The following is an 8,062-nucleotide window of genomic DNA, read 5'->3' as shown; positions in this document are numbered from 1 at the left end:
GCACTCAAAGCATTTTGAAAGTTTCTAAACGTTTCAAGTTTCAAAGCAGGCCGGTGGCAGGAGGCACAGGAGAGCCAGGGTTGCACTCCGAGCGGCTCCACAGCCCCATTTTGCACAGCCCAGTGGCAGGAGGTGGAGCACAGCCCTGCCTCTCCCTGCCTCCCACCACTTGGCTGAGCTCCATGGAGCTGCGGAGCCAGGGGCCAGCGACAGCATCAGTCTTCCCCAGCACTGGATGTGGGCCCAGCACCGGTCCCAGGGAGCAGCAGCAGCCTCCTGTCATCTGATGCAGATCCAGGGGTCCATACCCCCAGGAGGAGTCCAACACAACCCTGCAGCCCCTCTGGGGGTGTGGGCCCCCGGATCTACGCACCAGATGACAGAAGGCTGCCGCTGTTGACAAGTGTCACGAGTTTTGCTTTTTGCAGTTTGAGGAGCAGTTTCCAAGAAACCTCTACACCTGTCTCCTTGAAACTTGGTAGGTATCATGCACTGAGAAGAGACTACCATACCTGCAGTTTTCACCCAAGTCAGGCATGAAATTACAAAATTTTAGGCGTTTTCATGATTCCCCATTATAGCCTATAGGCAAAACACCAAAACATGTCAAAACAGTGAAACAGTTTCAATCAAATGAAACGGGACAGTGCTTTGAAACAAAATGAAATGACAAAACAAGCCACTGTCCCTTCAAAATGGCAAAATGGACATCAAAACAAAATGATGGTGTTTCGCACACCCCTACTAGGTATGGTCAGCACCAGGAAAGAATTTTACGTTATGCAATGTTGACCTTGCTTAACTAAAATGCTTTCTTTCCACTAAGTTTCTACCTTAGGACAGTTCATATGCCTTAATAAGCCTGAGTTAAAATCTCCCCCTTTCCTTAACAGTAAAGGTGAAACCACAGTTTAAGTGGTTACTTTGGTGAATAAGCTGTTCCTTGGAATTGGTAATCAAAACTGCAACAAGCCACACTTGTTTCCCAGAAGAAGTCTGCAATGAGCAATTTGAAATCATACTAAATTCCAGATACTAGCAAACAAATTCTTCTTTCCCTAGCAAAAAGAAACCCAGCTGTGAACCAAATTTAGTTTTCCTTTGCTTACAGAATGTAAATTATTTTTAGGGCATGGCTTTAGATGCACTCTGATTGGGAACAATGAAAACAGCTCTGCACCTTCTCCTGACTACATGACACCTATCTCATGGTGTCAGGAGAAAGGAAACAGTATCTGCATGAGCACAAAAGTCAAGTATCCATAATTTCACATGTGAGCTAGCAACTATGTATTAAATAGGCTTTCTTTAGTTAATGTAAAACTAAGTTAGCATTGCTGTGGCCATGTATGTTTCCTGTTTCTTTGTAACGTATTTCCTAAATCACCGCTTAGATTTAATGTAAACACTGAAAATACTTTGCCTTTTACTAGTAGACTGTTTACAAAACAGATTTGTTACCTACTCATGTATAATGAGCTACATTGCACAGAGAATTCCTGAGAAATGTCACTGATTTCAATAGAACTCCAAGTGTTCAGTGCTGTAACCGAGAACTAAATTTACTCTATATACACCAAGGGCTAAATCCTATTTCATTTCACACACCTAACTGGTGCATACACAGCTGCATAACTGCAGTTTTTGGTGCTCACATACACTTTGTGATTCAGCTATAGGCATACAAGTATGCAGATCCCAGAGAGCATGCTGAGTTAAGCTGCACTTCGGTACACAGAAAAAATATCACTGCCTGGGTACATACAATGCCTGGTGAGTCCTGAAATTTAAATTTCACAAAAGCCATAACTGGCAGGTGTCAGACAATAGCTTAGTGCAGGGGTGGCCAATCTGTGGCTCACCTGCCACAAGGGACATGGGGAGCTTCTGTGCGTGGAATAAGACAACACAGTAGCACATAAGGCAGGAAACAGAAAGCAGAGCAGCAGATAGAGCAGGGGACAGGGATTAGCATGGCACTTGGGGACATGCAGAGCTCACTTGTGGCATGCCTAACAAAAAGGTTGGCCTCTATTGACTGAGCACAGTACACACTTCCCCAGGAAGCAACAGGCTTGAGTTCAACATCACCCAGGCTGGAACAACTCTTCAAGAGAATAACATGGATAATACCTAATCTGTGGTTAGGCCTGGAGGTTAAAAAATAAACAAAGCACCCCTGCTAGAATGAAAATGTAATCCTATTTTGTTTTAAAGGTCCTAAAATCTTAGTGGGGGCATCTACATATGCACTTTAATGTGCATTAACCTATTTTAATGTACATTAAAGGGTCACATAAAAAAGTGGACATTTGTATATGTTTGCGCCACAGCACCAGGTGCTTTTAAAAGTGCTTGGTGCTGTGGCACATGCAGTTCTATAAGCAAGGATTGTGTCATCATTGAGAAAATGCTGGTGGTGCGCTTTTGAACTAACACACATCCAATGTGCTTTAGTTCAAAAGCTCATCGCTGTCATTTTTGTGTGCTGATATGTATTTTGCTATTTATACAACTGCACACAATGCATGTGTTTATACACCTGCAGCACAATGCGTGTCAGCTTGCATGCAGAGCAGACTGAATTAATCAATTCTGCTCTGACCCACTGGATCTCTGGCATGTCACAGCACAAAAAGGTATGAGTATAAATGCCCTGTGCTTTTATTTAATGCAATTTTAAAATAAGCTAATGCACATTCAGCATCACTTAAAAAGCATCACTTAAAAAGCATGTGCTTTACTTAATGTGCATTAAGACAGGCTAATGTGCATTTTCTTAGTACCTCACAATGGAGGGCACTTTTATACATGGATGGGGAGAGTGATGCTTTAGAGGGGTGCTAATTAAAGTGCTGCCACATCTCCTGTATTAGCTTCCCCACACTTAAAAATGGCAGTGGGGGCATTTGAACTGAAGCTCATCCAACGAGCTTTAGTTGAAACACCCTGCCACCATTTTTCAGTGTGAGGACATGAGAGTCAGAAGACTACTGGAGTGCAGCAATAGCCATGCTCCTGCAGACTCAATTAATTCAGTCTGCTCTGAAATGCTGGAATTCCAACATGTCAGAGCAGCCTCCGTGCTTATGTGTAGGCACCCAGAGGCACTAAATTTAATGTGCATTAACTAAAGCGCATAAATGCTCATGTAGACGTGCCCTTAGAACATTTTTAGACATGCCCTGGGACGCAAGGAACAGGGGACACTTTATTTAAAAAGCCATGCTAATTAAAAGCACCTGAGTATCATGTGTATCAGCATCCCTGTGCTAAAAAATAGTGGTAGGGCACTTTGAACTAAAGCTCTTTGAATGAGCTTTATTCAAAAGCAACCCACTACCATTTTTCAGTGCAGGGATACTGATATGCATGATGCTGGAAGCTGCTGGAGATCGTTAATTTCCGTGCTCCGATGCACTGGCTTTCCAATATGTTGAAGCAGGTTCCCTGCATATGTCTAGGAGCCCAAAGTGTCTTACTCCCTAGGAAAGCACCCAAATCATTAGGCAAAAGCATGTGAGGGCGGAACATCATCCCAAATTGCATGTTAAGTGTCAACAATTGCAATTTTGTACCTCAGGGACCGCCATACAGGCCTGTAAAGTGGAATGCAATTTTGCCTTACATTTTCAATGCTGCAAACACTTAGACACATTTACAAATTTGAACATGCATGTAAATCATTGAATGCTTTGAGCTTCTCTATATCAGGAGAGTGGCTGGTCTTAGAGTCTAAGGCTGAATCTGCCCTGCTGTCAGAAATGAGTACCATCTGCATTGAACCTGGAGTGACTGCTTTGTCTGAAAGGCTGAGGTAAAGCTTAAGATGGTTTAGGAACTTGTCTACTAAAAGTCAGAGGCCCTGTTTCTTGTATATCAGAAGCTCTGACAGAAACAGAACAGAATTATGCCTGAGAATGAAATGTTTACTACCTTTTTCAGCACTAAGAAATATCAGCAACGTACATATGGAGTACAGGTTGAAGTAGAGGTGAATCCCAAACTACTCAAAGAAATATTCTCTAAGCCTCTTTGAAGTGCACCTAATAGCCTTTGACATGTGTTAATCCAGTTACACAAATATGATACTCAAATCACAAATACTCATAGTAAAGAAATGTTTAACTTCAAATATATTATCAGGAGTTGCACTGAAACGCTACAAAACTAGATGACTCCCTGATGGAAAAGTAGTCTCAATATGTGTAAAGTCTCTACACCCCATACAAATTGAAGAAGAATATGCAGAAAGATTGTATAATCTTTAACAAGACTCTACATGAGACCTGGCATGAGATAAACTGTCCAAGATCACAGCTATAATAGGCTGTCCACAATATTATTTTGTACAACACAATTGATGGCAGGTGCCAAGGCAATTATATCTATCTAGCAATACAAAGCAAGAAATACTTAACCATTTATATGAGTATATCAAGATAAGCTTGCACTGAACAGTCAAAAATGGACAGAAATGACTCAGCACTTGTAATTACTCAACATCTGTTCCTCTCCCACACACTGAATCCATCTATAAGTTATTCTAAGCACCTTTAGGGTGTAATGAGCTTCCTGATCTAGCATGGCACAAGATAGCTGAAGATATATTTTACTTCATCATATACTTGCTGTATGTGGGCTACTTTTCGAAGTGTCCAGAAGTTCTGGCTGCCAGCACATTCCAACATTGCTAAACTGAAAGCTGTATGCAAGACAGGATACACTTGAAGTGTTGATGAGTGTTTGCAAGCAGGCTCACTCACAACGGTTTTAAATGTCCCTAAATTAATGGAATGGCTGAAAGAATCATCGGCAGAGTGGGGGTGGGAAGTCTCAGGTAGCTCATGCCAGTATATAGGAATGGTAAGACAGGGAAAAAAAAAGTTACAGACCTTTAATCTGTGTTATAGTATGAACAGAACTAATATGATTGATAGCCAACAATGGGAAACACTGTTATAGCCCGAGACAATTAAATATTGAGACACTGACAGAAGAAAGATATAGTCTTAATAGATAGTACCTAAGGTCTGGTTACACAGTAGCAATATCAGATACACAGCAAACATCCGTGTCAGAAGAATCATATGAGCTGCAAGCTGCAGCTGTTCCAAAATACCCCTAGAAATCGGAACTAAGATCAATATCTTCAGAGACAAAAGTAGAATCATGGCCATCAGAAAATCAGATCACAAGAAGTGGATCAAGTGATCATGACACAAAACCTATGTATAAAAACTGGCTCCGGTAAGTTAAATGTTAACAGCCTCTCACCCACATAGATAAACATTAATCAGGTAGATGTCAGAAGCTGTGTAATGTCTGTGAACACTCAGGCTTGATGATGAAAACTGAGATATTTTTGGTGGGAAGACTTTTTGAGAATGATGAAGGGTGGAGGTAGCATATTGCAGTAAAGTCTCTTTAAAATTAGTCATATCCATTCACCAGTTGAGAGAGGCCAGATGCAGAATGACACAGACATTGGCTCAGAATCTGCAGAGCTGGAGTATCTGTAGAAGGTATCACCGTCTGTTGTCTAATTAAGGCAGCTTCTTATCTTTTGACTTCACACTGGTTCCTGAGGGTATGGAAAGCATGACATAAATAGGTCAGTTTCTCTGGTCTAAAAGGACTACTGTCTGCCAACTAAGAGATGGGATGGCATGAGACGCATTCTGAGGGAAGAGCAGAATGGATGCAGCAGAACAAAGTGGAACAGTGTCAAATCCTCTTCAGGCATAAAGCCTAGGATTTCGGTGTCATAATTAGAGCTGCCTTCTGCCAAGGCTAAATTAGGACAGGATTGGGAAATTACTAACTCCACTCTGTTAAGGACACAATCTTAGATGCTCCATCAGACCACCAGAACTGGAACAAGCTCACACAACAGCTGCAATTAGTGTAGCTTCCAACTTCAATTAGTGCAGCTTCTGTAGTGCCATAATGCCAACATAGCTCTGCTGGGAGGCAAGACTTTATTTGCCCAAGCACAACAGCACATGAACACAGAACAAAAGAGCATCATGCTGTATCAACGGACAGTGGGATACTGCCTGGTTCTGTAGCACTGTCGAGGGAGAGGCTGACAGCCCATGATCAATTGTTCAAATGCCAAATAAAATTCCCATTTTAAGACACTGACAACACCAGAACTCTGCCGTGACATTCAGGACTGTCCCAATAAAATCAAGACAGTTCTTTCTGCCCAAATGAAATTACATGGGTACAAATTCAGTCAGAATTAAATCTGTTTTTTCTTCTTTGCTATATTTGGCACTTCATATCATTTCTACTTCTCATTTTTTCACTAATATTTTTCTGGATATTCATTCTTATTCATTTGAATGAAAGATGAATATCACCCCACCCAAGCTGAATTTTAAATGATCCTATAGGGATATGCAAACACTATGACAATTTTTATTTCACTTCCTTTTTTTCTCTTTTTCCTTTCGTATTTCACACTCCCTCAGGAAGCAAGCTGTTTCCTTGGCCTTACTGAGATTTGAAACATGTCCATAGCAACCTAAGACTTTACTTTCTAGTACTGTAGCTACATTTGTCATTTCTGTTTTTCATGTAAAGATTTCTTTAGGCTTTATGTTATAGAAAGTGGTTTAATTTTGAAAGTACAGAAAAATACCATTAGCTGAATATGGAAATTAAATCAAAGAAATATCACAGAGGGGAAGAGACCCAAGATAGTCTTCTTTTTTTCCCTCCACATAATTTAGACAGTTTTCTTGGAAACAAGTTCTAGAGACAGCTAGACAAATATTTGTACTGCACTAATATTTCTCAACAATATCACATCATCCACAGATTAACCAAAATGTATGACTATGTCCCCTGCTTCATTTCAAATTAAATTTTCCAAAATATTTATTGTAAGCATTTGCAGTTAAAGTCAGAAGACTGAAAGCAAAATAAAATAATATGGCCAATATGTAAAGCCCTTTCACCTAAAAAATTAAAAAGAATAGTTCAGCTATGTGGAAAAGTGATACGTATAAAAAACCATGTTAGGAAGCAGTTAACCATGTCAAACAGCAGCCCACACTGCCAATGCTTTGAAATGTGTATCCTATGGTTTATTTCATTGTAGTTTCTATGCATTATTCTTAAGAAACTATGATGTTTATTTATTCATCCATATTTCTTTTTGACTGATACTTAAAGAAGTCTAACACACAGAGATCAATAACCTTTTATATATTGGAGAGGTCCAATATCCCTATCCAAGGGTTTATTCCATACAGAACAACACTGGTGCTGGAACTCCAAGGAAATTCAGAGATCATATGGAACAATGAAAAAACTGGTTAACAATACTATTTTAAGCAGGTGTATCCTCCCCACCCTTGCCCCCACTTCCATGCACATTTATATATGGGGAGATAGCTCCTATATATGGGTTGTGACTTGGCTCCTTTCCCTCTCAACATTCTGGATTTTGACAACATGTTCTTTTTGTGTATTTTAGAGGAGTTAGAAGAATGATTATAACAGTAGTTATATAGTAGTTAGCAACAATTTTTATGAAAACACCATTAATAATAGAAGCTATAGGGCTTTTTTCTAATTGGAAAACATCACCTCTTAAATATGAGGAATTCTACACACCTTTGCTTTTCAAAACTCACTTTTGCTATGCCTATGAGAAATCAGTTGTTGCGTGATGGCTAGGCTAAGCTTCAGCTAGGGTAAAAAGACATTTATTTAAGTTCAAAACTTTGTGGAACTTAGATTAAGTGAATGCATGTAGATAAACGTGTGTCAACAAAATGAATTCCTGCAAACAGTGACATTGCAACCATAGTTGGTGCCCAGGGCAAACCCTGAAAGAGAACAGATGGGAGGTGCATGTGCCATGAACATGGAGGCACAGGTTTCCAAGAACTGGGAGATTGGCAAGGTTGCAGGGTATACAGGTTCCCAGAGCAGAAAGGAGGTGGGGGCAGGGGACCAGAGCAGTCTTACCCATGCTGGGAACTCCTAAACAGTCCCCAGATCTCATGCTCTCTCACTCCACTCGTCACATTGTATTTACTTTCTT

Source organism: Crocodylus porosus, unplaced genomic scaffold, assembly GCF_001723895.1.
Source record: "Crocodylus porosus isolate Cpor-Errol unplaced genomic scaffold, CroPor_comp1, whole genome shotgun sequence".
Lineage (NCBI taxonomy): Eukaryota > Metazoa > Chordata > Crocodylia > Crocodylidae > Crocodylus > Crocodylus porosus.
Note: the sequence above shows the minus strand (reverse complement) of the source record.